Source organism: Pinus tabuliformis, chromosome Q, assembly GCF_031772625.1.
Source record: "Pinus tabuliformis cultivar Carrire ecotype Pingquan chromosome Q, CPIR1, whole genome shotgun sequence".
Taxonomy (NCBI): domain Eukaryota; kingdom Viridiplantae; phylum Streptophyta; class Pinopsida; order Pinales; family Pinaceae; genus Pinus; species Pinus tabuliformis.
Genome location: NC_142296.1, coordinates 1,237,590,128 through 1,237,608,151, shown reverse-complemented (window position 1 = coordinate 1,237,608,151; position 18,024 = coordinate 1,237,590,128).

Sequence of the window (18,024 nt, the reverse complement as noted above, 5' to 3'; positions counted from 1 at the left end):
AACACAGTTTATCATGCGAGGATGAAGCACATTAACATCAAGTATCACTACATTCGAAGCATGGTGCAAGATGGAGCCGTGAAGCTACAATATATCTCTTGTGATGAACAAGTAGCTTATGTATTGATGAAGTCCCTTCCTAATAGGAAGCATGAGTATTTTCGAGACAAGCTTGGGCTTGTAGATATCTCCTCCCTGGTTGAGAAGGAGTGAAGATGTCTCCCTGGTTAAGAGGGAGTGAAGGTGGACTTAACCATTCCAAGGAAGGCCGATGCCTTTTCCTAAGGTCAATGGAGTCTATGGGCTCTTAAAATTGATTTATTCTTGCAAATTAGTAAGGATATTTTGATGTCCTAGCATCAAATCCCTAATTATCACCTTTGTGAGGGATCAAACTTCAGTTGGGAGAGCTAAAATGAGATCACCAAGGGGATTGTCATTCACATACCATACTATGAGTAATGCATGCAACATTTTGACCTAGTTTCCATTCAATTGGTATTCAACAAATTGAGGGCACAAATTTAACTTAAATCGATAATTTATTTTATACATTATACATGAAAAGAGGATCAAACTCCCAAGTTTTATTTTTCATTAGTGACTTCTATCTTTTTTCCATTTTATCTTTACCTTTCTATATTTTCAAAAACCTCTGTCATTCCATGGGTAACAAGTAGCCACGACCTTTGACTTAAGTGCAAAGTTGACCCACTACTTGCCATCTATACATGCAATGTTGAAGGTTGTCGCATACCATTTTGTGTGACAGATTCGATCCTTTAAAGGAGATGTGGATGTACTAGGAACACCTAAAGGGAAATCTTCAATAATGACTTTCCTAAATAAACTTTACATCTAGGTTAGGAGAATAAATTAATTAGGTAAAACAACAACAAAATAAAGTATAATATGAGGAAGTTAATTTGAAAGAGACTCTCTTCAAAGACAACATTCCTTCAAGTGATGACATCCTTGCATGGATCATCTAAATGGAACCCCATTGTTTCCTCATTGTATCCAATAAATATGATTTGAAGGGTTTAGCCTCCAACTCATATACATGCCTGAAAATTGTTATAGTTATTTAGTTAAAAATGATCATCTAGAAAATAGACTTACACATATTAATATAGTCACTCTTTGATACAGTCAAAATTGTTATTTGGTATTGTATTCATAACTTAAATAAATTTAAGTCATTTTAAGGCTCAAGCATGTAGGAACTATATACATAGGGTGTTTTCCATTCATTTATTATAAAATGATATGCGCTCTCTTGATTACATAATGTAAGAAGTGTTTATGTCTTCCAAGTTCTTTTGAGTTCTTGACTTCTTTATGTTTGGTTTTGTTTTTCTATATGGTATTATAGATATGGTGAAGGGAAGTCAAATTGTGTGAAGGTGCAGTGACCACATGGAGCAATGAAAAATGAAGTACAATTGTTTGATACACACTAAGAAATCTAAGGGATTTTAGAGAAATCATGCTATTTTTTTTTCTAGTTTTGTACACCAAGTTTGTTTTCTCAAAAAACAAAAAGATGCCATAGTTGTGTTTATATTTTTAAAGAAGAAGTTGATTTTTTTTTCCTAAGTAAACATTTAATCTATTTTTCAAAAAAATAGAAAAAAATGAAGGGAAAGAACATATATCTTTTATTCTTCCTTTTTCATTTTTCTCTAATATATTTTAGAGTTTTTAAACTACATTCGAAGCCAATCTAATCATCCTTCAATAAATCTGAAAGCTTTCCAACTACATAAAAATAAAATATTAGTATCTTTTAGCAAATATGGGAATTTTTCCAATAGTTTGAGAGGCTTTTCTTGGCTATATTTGAACCCGGTCTAGATTTTTTTAAGTACACCTGGTATTTTTCAGCTACATCTAAAGTATATCTAAGCATTTTTCAGCAATTTTGAGAATTTTTAAATGGATTTGAAGTACATATAAGCATTTATTAGCAAATAAAAGAGTTTTTAAGCTAGATTTGAACATTTTTCAACAAATTCAAGAGTTTCTTAGTAGATTCATGCATTTTTTAGTAAGTTTTCCAAACGATTGGTATTGTTGAGTGGTGAAAATAATAGTGAGTTTTAGTATCAAATGTAGGTGTAGCAACTCTCTAGTGATAATATCTCAATTTAAACACTTAGAAATCATAGTTGAATTTAAATTATGTTTTAAAAATACATTAATTCAAACTTCACAAGATACGTAAGGTTTTGTAATTGCATCAAGATTTGTAAAAGTAGATTTTATTGTTATTTTTAAACTTATTTTATTCATATATTAATTTACCAATACCCAGTGACCTATTTATGACCCTAATAATATAGCAAGGTCTACCTAACACTCCCTATGTTGTGTAATTGCATCAAGATTTGTAAAAGTAGATTTTATTTTTATTTTTTAACTTATTTTATTCATTTATTAATTTACCAATACCCAGTGACCTATTTATGACCCTAATAATATAGCAAGGTCTACCCAACACTCCCTATATAGGTCTTTCGTCATTTTAACTTTTATAGTGTATATATATTTTTAGTGTGTTTTCACAAAACTTAAAGACATTATTTAATTATCCAAATCTATTGAGATTTATCTCAAACTAGATTTTCTTTATTGGTGTTAAAATAAAACCATAAACTATAACTCACAATTATTTTTTTAGACAATGTTATACAATAATTATTTTTAAAATGTGTAAAGTCTTGAATTTTATCCCTTTATCATTTGAAGAATTCTTTCATTGATTATAAATTACATCTTTAATTTATTTAGAATGCACAATTTAGGATTATGATTCTTCTATCTCTTGGTCCAATCTTATATGAGTTACAATGAGGCTTAAACTTATATATAGGAAAAATGGTGAAATCACTACTGTATGAATTACAAATACTAATATAATTCTAGTGCTTTGACCACCACATTTATACCAATAAACTAGTCGATTGAGGAGGATTTATTTTAAATAGGTTTATTGTAGTGACTTATTGTTTGTTTTATTTAGGTGCATAAATGCACTTTAAATTTGTTATAAATTTGCTAATTTTAAATATACAATACGACAATGATTTTTTTTGAGTTAAATTCCACGACATAGTTCTTATTATTCCTAGATGGACTTAATATAATTCTCAAAGTTTAATACCATAAATAACCCAAATTCCAAAGTATATAATGGGTGTAATTACAAGTTGATTTCATTGTGTGATAAAACCCAACCATTTTCAACTAAGTGTGATGTCAAGTTGCTATTGTTTTGCAATATTTAATATTAAATTGATAGATGTAAACTATGCATCCAAGTGCAATCTTAATATCACTATGTGATATCTCTGATAAATAGACCAAACAACTACTCACTATGAGTGATTTCAACTTGGATGCTCACTGCTTTGATCCGACGATGTTGATCATTCTTCTCCACATAGAACAAGAGCAAGCATTAGGCAATTGGATTGGAGAAATCTTACTTTAAGCAACATTTGCATAGTTGAGGTAGTAGCATAATTTTTCCTAGTTGTTCTGTCGTTATTCCTTCAGTGAAACAATTAATCTTATTACATGTATAGTTGAATATTATTACTATAGCTGATTCATAAACATATAATTTATATATTGGGTGAGAGACAATCAAAATGTGAGTAGTAGAGAATCACTTATAATTGTTTTTATCGTAGGCAAGTGGATGAGCTAGATTGAAAGCGAGGTGGGAATTTGTATTAAATGCACTCAGTATCATTTAGCCTATAGTGATACCTATTCCAATTGGTTAAGTCGATCAAGATATAAGAGGTTTTTGAAGGGTGGGCGGAAAAACTAGAAAGCACTAAGATTGAAGATCTTAGCAAGGGATTTATATATAATTAGGGTGGAAAATCAGTGCTATCATAACAAAGCATGATTTCAGTTCAATGCAACTACAGTGATGAAGGATAAATGCCATTACAGTCAGGAACGTTCGGTGACACTATATTTCAGTGTCATCATAGTAAGAAGATTTAAGTTGTATTACAATGATGATGCTAACACAATGAAAGGAAGGAGGGTGACTTGATGGAGGGAGTCTAGTCTAGTTTGTAAAGGTCTTGGTTGTCTCATCTTGAATCTAATGAAGGAATAATTTATCACTGGGTTTTTCCCTCGTGGGGGGTTTTGCCCTGGAAAAGTGCCTATTGTTGAAAATAGCAACAATAAATGCTAAAAATAGCACTACTATAAATAACAGTTCAGCCAATGTTGAACATAACAACAAGGAATGAAAAGTGGAAGTGCTAAAAGTAGCATTTCCATAAATAGCATTTCGGGATACCTTCCTATTTTAGTTAGTCCTTGAACCAAAATAGAGAAGTAAAAATTCGAATTTGATCTTACCAGATGTTTGAAAAATAATTAATTAATTCACCTTGAGTTAATTAGTTGTGAAAAATTAAACATGAAGTCTATGTGAGGACATGCAACAGTTTCTCCATTGATTGAGGAATTTATCCATCAATTAAAGAGATAAGGATGAGTTGTAATATTGAGTTGTAATTAGTTGGCTCAATTAACTGAGTCAAGTCCAGTTAGATTAATTCAAACAGTTTGTTGAATTAATGTGAGTTCAGTTAGTTAATGCATGCTTGCATATAACTTCTACACTTCAGATAACTGAATATTCTCTCATAAATAACTCATGCATGTCAGTTCAGACAGAGACCCAGTTGAGATCAGATGGAGGGACATTGTACTATCAATTGCTAGAATATTCCTTACATGCATAAGCAATTCTTTCCTTGAGGATTGCGTAGTTACTTCTTCCTATTTAGTGAATGTGATGAGGCCAATTCACACATGTGGCTTCACTAGACCCCAAGAAAAACTGCACGAGGAAATAGGAGGCTTGGAGGGCTTGAGGAGGACATATACTGTGTCTATTCAGTCTGTGAACTATATTGTTTGATTGCAGAGAGGGCAAGATAGCTTGAGAGCTGATTCTTTTTGTAACTTGATAAAGATTTCCACTTGTATGGTAATACAGAGTTGGGGTTTTAGGCTGAGGCTTTCCCCGGGTTATTTCTTATGTGTTATGTGTGATTGATTTCTCCTTATCAGTTATATGTGTTCTATTGATCTTGCTCATATTTGATTAAGCTTTTGCATAATTGTTTGTAGAAGTAGATCAAGTATTTTTCCTTAGTATATTGCATTATCAGGTGATCTACAGTGGGATTTCTACATGGTACCAGAGCAAAGGTGATCAAGGAAGAACAATATGCAAGAAGGGAGAAGTTCGAAGTTTGTGATTCCTGAATATAGAAATCGAGTTCTTATCACATCTCTATTTCACCTATGGTGTTCAACGGTTTAAGACTCGAATATGCCCTTGATGGCAGTTCAAATTATATAGCCTGGAAGGATTTCATGGAAGTAGTATTAGAAGATAACGGTCTAAAGGACTTCATTGATTAAGAAGTCCCCAAGCCGATTGATGCTATTGAACTGACAGAATGGAAGAATTGTGTGGCTAGAGCAAGGAGAATCCTTCAGGAGGGAGTTCGAGACCACATAGTCTCGAGTCTCCATGGGAAGGAGACACTGTTTTCAATGTGGAAAACATTGAAAGATCTATATTAGAATAGCAGCGATCAAAGGACGCTGGCGCTGAAAGACAAACTTCGAAAAATCAAGTGTGAAAAGGGCGACACGATATCTACGTATCTGAACAAGCTCACCACCTACAGGGATGATCTTGGAAGCGTTGGGATCATGACAGTCGATGATGACATGGTCAGTCTTGCACTCCTCGGTCTTCCTAAGAGCTGGCATAGCTACCAAGACTCAATTAATGGAAGAGAAAAACTGCTAGATTGGGAACGACTTTGGTTGGATCTGATGCAGGAGGAGATAAGAAGAAGCACTAGAGATGGATCCTCATCAAAGCAAGATGATGAGGAAAATCTAGCCTTAGCGAGTAAGGCGAGGAAGGGGAAAGGGAAGGCATCCCAATCCAAATCTAGTTCTTCCCATGGTGGGAAGAAGTTTGAAAAATCGAAAGTGCGATGCTTTCATTGTCATGAAGTGGGACATTGTGCTACGAATTGTCCACAGAAGAAATCCAAGAAGGGTTCCTCAAAGGGATCTAATGGTGAGGCACTGGCCTCACAGTTTGAGCTGGATTTCTCTCTTATCACATGCATGGTTTCATCCATGGTGGGATGTGTTTGGTACCTGGAAAGTGGAGCTTCATTCCACATGTTAGGTGACAAGAATATTTTCAGTACCCTCGAGGAGAAGGATCTCCAGATGCGGATCGAAATGAGCGATGATGGAAAGTACTGTGTCTCAGGTGAAGGTATGGTTGTATTTCAGAGGGAGTATGGAGCTCCCCTCACCCTGATTAATGTAAAGTATGTACCAGGTCTGAAGAAGAATCTTGTGTCCATTGCTATGCTAGAAGATAAAGGCTATGATGTAGTCTTTAGCAAAGGAAAGGTATTCCTGAGGCATACTGGCATTGGACAGACAAAGCGAATAGGGATTCGAGTTAAGAATATCTACAAGCTAGAGGTAGACAACTGTGCTGCTTTGAGTTCCAAAGTTGAGATGGTGTAGATCCAAGATGTTGGTGAGCTATGGCATAGAAGATTGGGCCACTTGCACCATGGAGCTCTGAAGATCATGCAACAGATTTCTACCGGATTACCCAAGGGAAAACTTGAGAAGACGAATACATGCAAAGGTTGTACCTTAGGTAAGTATGTGAAATCTTCCTTTCCGAATCGAGACAGTAGAGCTGGAACATCCTGGAGCGAGTTCAATCAGATGTTTGTGGACCATTCTCTACAGCCTCCACCACTAAACAAAGGTACTATGTTATTTTTATTGATGATTTTTCTCGCAGATGTTGGATCTACTTTATGCAAAATAAGGATCAGACCTTCTTGAGGTTTTGTGAGTTAAAGCCTTGGTAGAGAAAGAATCTGGAAAGAAAATAAAAGCCTTGCGTAGCGACAATGGTGGAGAGTATGTCTCCCAGTAGTTTAAGGACTTGTGTGCTGCAGAAGGAATTAAACGGGAGTTGACGACACCCCATAACCCACAACAGAATGGGGTGTTCGAAAGGAAGAACAAATTGATTGTGGGAGCAGCTCGAGTGATGTTACATGACCAAAGCCTACCACTGCATTTGTGCGCTGAGGCATGCAATACATTAGTATACTTGCAGAACAGAAGCCCGCACCGTATACTGGGGATGAAGACACCTATGGAGGCCTATTCTGGGAAGCGACTTGATGTAAGTCACTTCCGAATCTTTGGATCATCAGTTTACTGTCATGTGACCAAAGATGCCAGGAAGAAGCTAGACCCAACAATTGAGTTGGGAATACTTGTGGGGTACACGAATACACCCCACAACTATCGGGTGTACCTACCTTCCACTCAGAGGACTGTGGTATGCAGGGATTTGAAGTTCGACGAGCAGAAAGCCATGCAAGTGTCACTTGAGAGGGAGCTCAAGTTGCATGCAGAGGAGGAACTTTCAGTTCCTAAGGAGGAGGAGCCTCAAATTGATGCAGAGCAGCCACATGTAGAGGATCCGGGAGTGGAGACATCCACTCATGCTGATACTTCCAAAGATGGGTGCAAACGCTCAAGGGAAGTTGACAGGTTGATGCTGGATGTGCGATAGAATGTGGGACAACCATCTTCTCAGTGCAGACAGAGGAGGTTGCTCAAGCGGTACACTAGTTACATGGCCCTGGTTGGGGAGTGTGTAGATTCTGAGCCTTCTTCATTCAAGGAAGCAGTGCAGCAACCAGTCTGGGTTGATGCAATGGTGGAGGAGTACGACTCCATCATGCAGAACTGTGTTTGGGATGTTGTCCCAAGACCTCAAGACAAGTCAGTGGTGAGCTCCATATGGATTTATAAGGTAAAGCAAGCAGTGGATGGCAGTGTTGAGAAACACAAGGCAAGGTTTGTTGCCCGAGGTTTCTCACAGGTTGAGGGGATCAACTACGATGAGACTTTTGCTCCCGTAGCAAGGTACTCATCGATTAGATTAACGTTGGCACTATCAGCTCAGATGGGATGGAAGATCCACCAGATGGACATGAAGACAACATTCCTCAATGGGAAGGTTGAGGAGGAGGTGTACATTAAGCAGCTAGAAGGTTTCGAAACCTTCGATCACAAGTCGCATGTGTGCAGACTCAAGAGGGCTCTGCATGGGCTGAAGCAAGCACCCCATGCTTGGTACACCAGAATCGACAACTATTTCACCGGGTTGGGCTTCACTAAGAGTGAAGAAGATATGAACCTTTACCACATCATGGTAGAAAGTAAGCCATTGATCATTGTTCTTTATGTCGATGATCTGATTTTGACAAGTGATGATCAGCGGATATAGTCTTGCAAGGAGGACCTTGCAAGAGAGTTCGAAATGAAAGACATGGGTCTTATGCACTACTTTCTAGGCATGGAGGTGTGGTAGAGAGATGGAGAAGTTTTTGTATCTCAAGGAAAGTATGCCAATGAGATCCTCAGGCGGTTCCATATGGAGAAATGCAAACCCATGCAGACTCCTCTAGCTGGGGACTGGAGGAAGGAGGATGCTACTTCAGGTGGGTAGTAGCTGCTACTGTTTATTGACAGCTGGTGGGTTCACTTATGTATTTGGTAAACACACGACCCGACTTATGCTTTGCGGTGAACCAACTAAGTCAAGCTATGGTTTAGCCTACCAAGTTGTTTTGGAAGGCAGCGAAGCATGTGCTGAGATACCTCAGAGGCACATCTCAGTTTGGACTATGGTATAGATGGACAGAGGGAGTGAAGCTTCAGGGCTTCACAGATGCGGATTGGGCAGGGATTCCATCAGGTGGAAGAGCACTTCTGGAGGAATCTTAAACCTTGGTTTAGCTACAGTTTCTTGGTACAACAAGAAACAGAGATCAGTTGCACTTAGCTCAGCAGAGGCTGAATACATGGCTGCTAGTTAGGTTGCATGTAAGTCCATTTGGATGCGGAAGATTATAGTGGGATTGTTTGGTCAGAGGATGGATCTTACAGCGATCTATTGTGATAATCAGAGTTGCATCAAACTCTCTGAGAATCCAGTTTTTCATGACAGGTCTAAACACATTGATATCCGATATCACCATCTTCAAGACTATGTTGTCAAGAGGATCATGTTGTTGTTGTATGTTTCGACCGAGGAATAAGATGCAAATATTTTGACAAAGGCATTGTCAAAATGAAAGTTCGAGTTCCACAGAGACAGGATCGAGGTTACTGATAATCCCTTTCTTGTTGAGAGGGAGTGTTGAAAATAGCAACAAGAAATGTTAAAAATAGCACTGCTATAAATAGTAGTTCAGCCAATGTTGAACATAGTAAGAAGGAATGAAAAGTGGAAGTGCTAAAAATAGCATTTCTATAAATAGAATTTCAGGATATCTTCCTATTTTAGTTAGTCCCTGAACTAAAATAGAGAAGTAAAAATTCGAATTTGATCTTACCAGTTGTTTGAAAAATAATTGATTAATTCACCATGAGTTAATTAGTTGTGAAAAATCAAACATGAAGTCTATGTGAGGACATGCAACAGTTTCTCCATTGATTGAGGAATTTATCCATCAGTTAAAGAGATAAGGATGGGTTGTAATATTGAGTTGTAATTATTTGACTCAGTTAACTGAGTCAAGTCCAGTTAGATTAATTCAAATAGTTTGTTGAATTAATGTGAGTTCAGTTAGTTAATGCATGCTTGCATATAACTGCTACACTTCAGATAATTGAATATTCTCTCATAAATAACTCATGCATGTAGTTCAGACAGAGACCCAATTGAGATCAAATGGAGGGACATTGTACTATCAGTTGCTAGAATATTCCATTGTGAATATTCCTTGCATGCAGAAGGAATTCTTTCCTTGAGGATTACGCAATTACTTCTTCCTGTTTAGTGAGTGTGATGAGGCCAATTCACACATGTGGCTTCACTGGACCCCAAGAAAAACTACGCAAGGAAATAGGAGGCTTGGAGGGCTTGAGGAGGACATATACTGTGTCTATTCAGTCTATGAGCTGTATTGTTTGATTGCAGAGAGAGAAAGATAGCTTGAGAGCTAATGCTTTTTGTAACTTGAACAAGATTTCCGCTTGTATGATAATACAGAGTTTGGGTTTTAGGCTGAGGCTTTCCCCGGGTTATTTCTTCTGTGTTATGTGTGATTGATTTCTCCTTATCAATTATATGTGTTCTACTGATCTTGTTCATATTCGATTAAGCTTCCACATAATTGTTTGTAGAAGTAGATCAAGTATTTTGCTTTAGTATATTGCATTATCATGTGATCTACAATGGGAATTTCTACACTTATATCTTGTGTGCTCTTCTTTTTTTTCTTAGGATTAATCTTGATGATAAGAAAAGATAATTAAGAGATCTAATACTAATAATGAAAACATGACAAGTTAATGTCATAATAAGGAAAATCATTTTAACTACCACCTATATGGATTTTCCAACATGGTATCAAAGTTATGGTGAAAGTCAAAGGAAGTTGGAAGAACACTCATACATCTTTGAAGCATTCTCAATGAGACAGTTCAGATCCTTCCAAAGATTGTGTTCTTAGTATTTCGGTGGCGACACATTCTAAACATTTCAGTGATGGCACAATTTAACGAAGATACTACTTCACTATATTTTACATATATGATTTCAGTTACCAAAGAAGTTCGCACAATAACATAGAAAATGAAGTTTGATAATCTCTAAAATATAGTGTGGATTACACAGTAAGGAAATGCAAATTAGGTCTTCAAATGCCTAACATAGTTTTGATGTAATTACAGTGATGAGGGTTCATAATAGTAAGAAGGATTCAATGTCTTCACGGCAAGAAGGTCTAGGTGCCACCACAAAAAATGAAGTCTCGGTGTTATAACTATGATGATATCTCAACACTATCATAGTGATAGGATCTCAATCTTGGTAACATTGCAGAGATGATGTATCATTGCAAACTTAGTGAAAAGAATTCAATGACATAAATCTCAGTATAAAGTTCATATATGACAAAGAAGCAAGTGTGGATACATAATTCAGATGCCACAATATTTCGATGTACCACAGTAAGACAAGCTCGATCAATCTCATAAATGATCTTATGAAGCAACTCCAATGTGAAGTTCAATCTGCCTGTGAAGCGCAAGTACAAGGTACCAAATCTAGGAACTCAAGTAAGTATTGTCAAGATGCACAAGGTATGAAATCACGAGGTACATTAGCTTTTAGATTTTTAATTGATCCTTGTTTATAACTAGCCTAGGACAAAGATCGTACTCTCTAAAATAAACTAGAACTTTAGTCCTTATCCTCTAGGGTTGGAACAATAATTTTTTTGTTCAGTTATATTTGTCAATGAAATCCACATTTGTATGTAAAAAAATATATTTTATTATTCAATATTCGATGATGGTTTACAAGCCCTCCTTTATAGGAGTTGACTGGCCACAAGGGTTAAAGACCATGTCTTTTGACATAAATTCCCTTTCATAATTAATGGGCAACTAATTTAATTAATTAATTTAATTATTAATTTTAATATATTATATATATATATATATATATATATATATATATATATATATTATCAATATTTTTATTCATAACATTGCCTCTCCCTTAAAATGCTTTGTTCTCAAAGTATAGGCAATGTTGGATGTTGTTGGCAAAAACGTTCTCTCTCCCATGATGAGTCTTGTTCTCGTAGTCTTTTCCATTTGATAAGATATTCTTTAATAGTCTTGGATCACAGTACCTTCTCTTTTGTAGGGAGTATGCCTTGAGGTTCTAATATGATCCTTCCTTCTTAATCAGTCTCAGGTATTTCTGTTTGTGTTGTGTGATTTTGACCAAGTACCTTTTTGAGGCTTGATACATGAAATGTGTTGTGAATTCTACAATGGTCTGGTAACTTTAATACATTAACCACACCACTTGTTTTTTTGATTATTTGATATGGTCCGTGTTAGTGTCAGTCTTTTCAGCCTTCCTACAGTGATCAAATGTGCTCTTACAAAGTGATTTTGAAGTGTCAAGGTCAAATTTTGTTATTTCAGTGAGTCTTCAAGCAAAATTTGGTCACTAAGCATTAGGTCTAGGGTTTGCTTTCACTCTGTTCAAAGTTGCCCAAATGTCAGTCTATGTCATCATTCAGCTGAGTGTATCATCATTCAGAGGGTTGTCATCGTCATGTCAGTATCTAATGAGTCATTTCACACCTTGTTCATGCTTCAGTTGCACCTAGGCAAGGTCATTTCCCTCTCCTAGGGTTTTGAAGGCAATTTCTCTTGGACGGTCAAATCATCGGCAAAACTTGTTTCCTGATGTTCATACACCTTCCCCTATCCTTAAAGTACCTTATCAAACACTTCCCATCCCTTAGATCCGCCAAATTCCTCATTTTTGCACAAACCCTAGTTTCTAGCTACAACCTGGCAATTTTCTAGGTTTGGCCTGTGTTTTGTCTTTTTCGACCCCTTCCCCTCACTCAATCTCTGAGATTCCACTTTCCCCTACTTCCTAACATCCCTCCCCACTCCCAAAAATTTCCCCAAGAATTTAGAAGCCCTCTATCCCCTTCATTTCGCTCCATTTCGACAAAATCCCTTGTTTCACACATCGGGACAAGTTTCACTCAAAAGCGGTTTCTGAGCAATCAAAGATGAATTTTGCTAAACTGAGAGAGGTTTTTGTCCACAACATGCCAAGGAAGAAAAACCTCTTTCACTTTTTACACAGGTGTCATGGTTTGAGAGAAATGTCAAAAATACCAGCGAGAACGAAGGTGCTCCAAGGACGATTGGCCAAAGCACAAAAACGAAGGAAAACGCCCGATCCACTCCAAATTTTGGCCAAAGCCTCTTTGATTGAGCATGGTACTTGATTGGGGACTCCCAGCCCAAATTTCAAGAAATTTGGAGAAAATTTTGTCATTTGTGAATTTTTTGTGCAATTTACAGGTTTTGGCCATTGGAGTGGTCTCACCCCGCGCGCGACCACTCGTGGGGACAGCTCAGAACGGGGAAAACTCTACATTTTTGGAAAGGGAATGCAAAAACTAGAATTACCTATACTTGGGGTCAACTTGATTTTGAGATTTGGGCCTCCAAAAGCTCAAAATACATCAAAATTTTGACTTTCTGCCCACTTTTTGAGTTGCAGAAAGTGACCTTGGGAGAATTGACTTTTGAGGGGTCAAATCAACTCCAAATCTAGAAATTCCACTTGGGATGGAAAGTAGACACACAGAGCTTTCCAATGAGCCATCTTGCACTTGATTTGGACAACTGGAACCCACTCAAAAAGTGCTGCAAAGGGGCGCGACCACTCGAGCAGGGGGCGCGACCACTCGAGCTAAAATTGCCAGTTTTGACTTTTCAGGCCTGCAAACTCTGTTTTTTACCTTGGTTGATCATTTGTACTTGTAAATGATGGATGTATGGATAATTTTCATGGCACATTGATAGATTTAATCTCTCTTAACCGTTCTAGAAGCTTCCTTGATGTAAATAGTGAATATTTAATGCATGGATGAGTTAGCTAAGTTTTAGAGGCAAGTTGTTTTGACTGCCTATTATCTAGTGCTAAGTTTAGAATTAGTTCAAACTGCTCCTAGGAAGCTGAGCTCGACCCCTAGAGGTGGGGAAAGGAGTTAGATGGTCTATATTATGCCTTCTCTTGCTCATTTTCATGGTTTGACTCTTGAGGGAGAAGCTCTATTGTATATTTTACTTGTATCTCTGCAATTTGAGGAAAAGGAAGGCCAGGGTTTTGCAGACATCATTGTGGATTCTTGTGGATTGTTGTGTTGATGGTGTGTTCTCTACATGTTATTGTAAGTGTGTTTATGTGTTCCATCTCTTTCTTTGCTGCTAATTGAACAAATGAAGTGATAAAGTTTGAATTCATGCATGCCATGCTCAGCTTTTAATTTTGTTCAATATCTATGTTTTCCACTGTCTAAAGAGGATTCAAAGTTGTTGTTTGCCCTCTTTAGCTCCTCTTCTATCATTCGTGATCATCCATCTCAGATTAAGGCATTAGCACTCACTCCTACCTTGCCCCAAAGATCCCCCTGCAAAAACTGAGCCCAATCCCCGCACCCTGAATTGCACTCCCTCCAATTGCCACCAAAAACCCCTAAAATCTTTAAATCAACCTCCCTTATCAATTTACTAGCCTAAAATCTTTATTCCTAATTGGTCAGCTTATCATATTGAAAGATCTACCGAAATCTGACCCGAGAGAGCCTTCTCATACCTCGTAGGGCTAGCTACGAGGTGAAATGGTTTGATGTTGCCTTGAAGGTTTACCTTCCTCAGCCTAGGGTGAAATCTCAAGCGCTAACACATTTGATAAGATATTCTTTAATAGTCTTGGATCACAGTACCTTCTCTTTTGTAGCGTGTATGCCTTGAGGTTCTAATATGATCCTTCCTTCTTAATCAGTCTCAGGTATTTCTGTTTGTGTTGTGTGATTTTGACCAAGTACCTTTTTGAGGCTTGATACATGAAATGTGTTGTGAATTCTACAATGGTCTGGTAACTTTAATACATTAACCACACCACTTGTTTTTTTGATTATTTGATATGGTCCGTAATACTTAGGAGATAACTTATTTTTCCCTTGTTGTTTTAATGATAACTGCTTATAGGGTTGAAGTCTGACGAAAACCCAATCTCCTTCTTCGAACTCTCCTTCAGTGTTGTGTTGGTCGGCTTGTTGCTTCATTCTATTTTGTGCCACTGTTAGATTTTATTTTAACAAGTTAATAATTATTTGGTATTCTTCTAAGTGATTTATTTCTACTTGAACTTTAGAATTATGTAGTGCAAAATCCTTCCACCTGGGTGGTTCATAGCCATATAGCGCTTAGAAGGGAGTCATTTTAGTTGATAGGTGGTATTGTACCACCATTCTTCTAGGTGTAGCCACTAAAACCATTTGTTTTATTTTTCGGTGACGAAACAACAGAGATATGTTTACAAACATTTATTTACAACTTCAGTCAGACCATTTGTTTGGAGGTGATAAGCCAAACTCATGTTGAGAGATATTCCTACTTGGTGACATAAATCTTTCCAAAAAATGCCTTTAAATTTTGCATCTCTATCACTAGCAATAACCTTGGGAAAACCATGTAGTTTGTAAATGTTTTTACAAAACACTTCCACAATGTTATGTAACCAACTCACAAAATAGAAGAAAAGATAGATCAACAACTTCAAAATCAACCTCTTCGAGGGGGAAACCTCCTTTACATTACACAAATGAACAATTCTTGGATGATACAAATGACAAGACCTCCTTTCTATATATAGGAGTCTAAGGGGACACAATATAGTCAAATCCGACATAACAATAATAATTTAAGGGCACAAAAATAACAATAGTGGGCTTCTATGGGGCACAATAATGATAATATGGGGACAACATGGGCACAACAATAAAATAAGGGGATACAATGACAATAATAATAAGGGAATACAATAGTATTATAGGGGCCTAACATGCCCCTCTCCTTCAGTAAAATGTTGTCCTCAACGCTTGAGTAGTTATGGATGCTTCTGTATAAAATTATCATCCTGCCATGTGGAATCTTCAGTGGGTAAGTTCTTCCACTTGAAGAGATACTCTGAAATTGATCGATTTCGTAGTTGCCGAGTTCTTGTTTCGTGACTGCTTCAGGTTCCAATATGATTTTTCCTTCCTCATCAAGTTCTAGAAATATTGTTTGAATTGGGATCTTGTCACCTATAACCTTCTTTAAGCATGAAACATGGAAAATTGGGTGCGCTCGGGAAGCTGTAGGAAGCTCCAATTTGTATGCCATAGTACCAATCTTTTGCAACACCTTGTACGGACCATAATACTTTGGTGATAATTTATTATCCTTCTTAGCTTGCTTGAGGGACATTTGTTTTTATGGTTGTAGCCATAGAAATACCCAGTCACCTACATCAAAACTTCTTTTGTTGCGATGTTGATCTGCTTGATGTTTCATTCTATTCTGTGCCGAAGTGAGGTTATCCTTTAAGAGTTGGAGAACTTGTTGTTGATGCTCGATGTGATCTTCCACTACTTGAACCTTAGAATTTTCTCTTAAATATGATGTGATCGAAGGTAGATGATATCCATAAAGTGCCATAAATGGGATCATATTTGCTGCAGTATGGAAGGAAGTGTTATACCACCATTCAGCCAAGGCAAACATTTTACCCATTGTTTCTGTTTATCAAATACAAAGAAACGAAGATATCCTTCCAAACATTTTTCACTATCTCATTTTGCCCATCAGATTGAGGATGATAAGATGAGCTATGAGCTAACTGAGTACCCAGACAAGAAAATAATTCGGTCAAAAATTTCCAGTGAAAATGGGATCTCTATCACTTACAATAATCTTTGGGTTTCCATGTAGCTTTTGAATTGTTTCCATAAATGCAGTAGCAACTGTATTGGCTTTAAAGGGATGAGATAATGCACAAAAGTGTTCATACTTGGTAAGTCTATCAACTGCCACCATGATGACACTCTTTCCTTTGGACTTGGGTAAACCTGTGATAAAATCCATTGTTATGCAACTAGCTCACAAAAATAGAAGAAAAGATAGATCAACAGCTTCAAATCAACCTCTTCGAGGGGAAACCTCCTTTACATTACACAAATGAAAAATTCTTGGATGATACAAATGACAAGACCTCCTTTCTATATATAGGAGTCTAAGGGGTCACAATATAGTCAAAGACAACATAACAATAATAATGCAAGGGCACAACAATAACAATAGTGGGCTTCTATGGGGCACAATAATAACAATATGGGGACAACATGGGCATAACAATAACAATAAGGGGATACAATGACAATAATAATAAGGGAATACACTAGTATTATAGGGACCTAACACTCATGTTCAGAGGATATTCCTGCTTGGTGGCATAAATCTTTCCAAAAATTGCCTTTAAATTTTTCATCTCTATCACTAAAAAAAACCTTGGGAAAACCATGTAGTTTGTAAATGCTTTTACAAAACACTTCCACAATTTGCTTGGTTGAGTCAGTTTTTTTGATTGCCATGAAGTAGGCATATTCGGTGAGTCTATCCACTATGACAAATATCTTTTCCTTACCATCAGACATAGAAATTCATTCAATGAAATCCATTGAGATTTCCTCCCATTTTTTATCTGGAATGTGTAACGGGTATAGTAAACCAGGAGTTGGAATATTTTCACCCTTATTTCTCTGAAAAAAATCACATTCAACAACATACTTTTGGATTTCCTTACTCATACCCTTCCAGTAAAAATATTGCCAAATTCTTTAGTAAGTTTTGAAGAATCTGACATGCCCATATGCAAGAGAACTATGAGATTCATTTAGAATTTTCATTCTAAATTTAGATGATGGGATTGGGTAAATTCTACCTTTGTACCATAATATATCAATTTTCCATTCAAAATTGGCATATTGACATACTCAAGTCTTTGGCATACTCAGCTCGTATTTCGTTTAACCAGTCAGGAACAACTACTAAGGTGACACATGTTGTGTTGACATCATCCTTCCATGGGAGTGCATCAACGATGACATTTTCCTTTCCATTTTTGTGCAATATTTCTAGGTCGAATGCTGAAAGTTTCTCCATCCACTTTTGTTGTTTTGTTGTTCTCCATCCGGTGGTATCAGAGCTACCAATCCCCCGACCTATGTTGCACCCATTCCGCTTGTGGTAACACTTTGTCCTCTATCCATGCGTACACACCGTTCTGCAGTCACATCCCCTCCCTCGCCTCACCCTCGCATTTGTTTTATTGCCCACACAACCCCATCTCCGCTCCCGTCGCATACACCTCGATGGTTCCACTGTCCGCTCCCATCGCATACACCTCGATGGTTCCACTATCCGCTCCCATCGCATACACATCAAATGCTACAACCATCC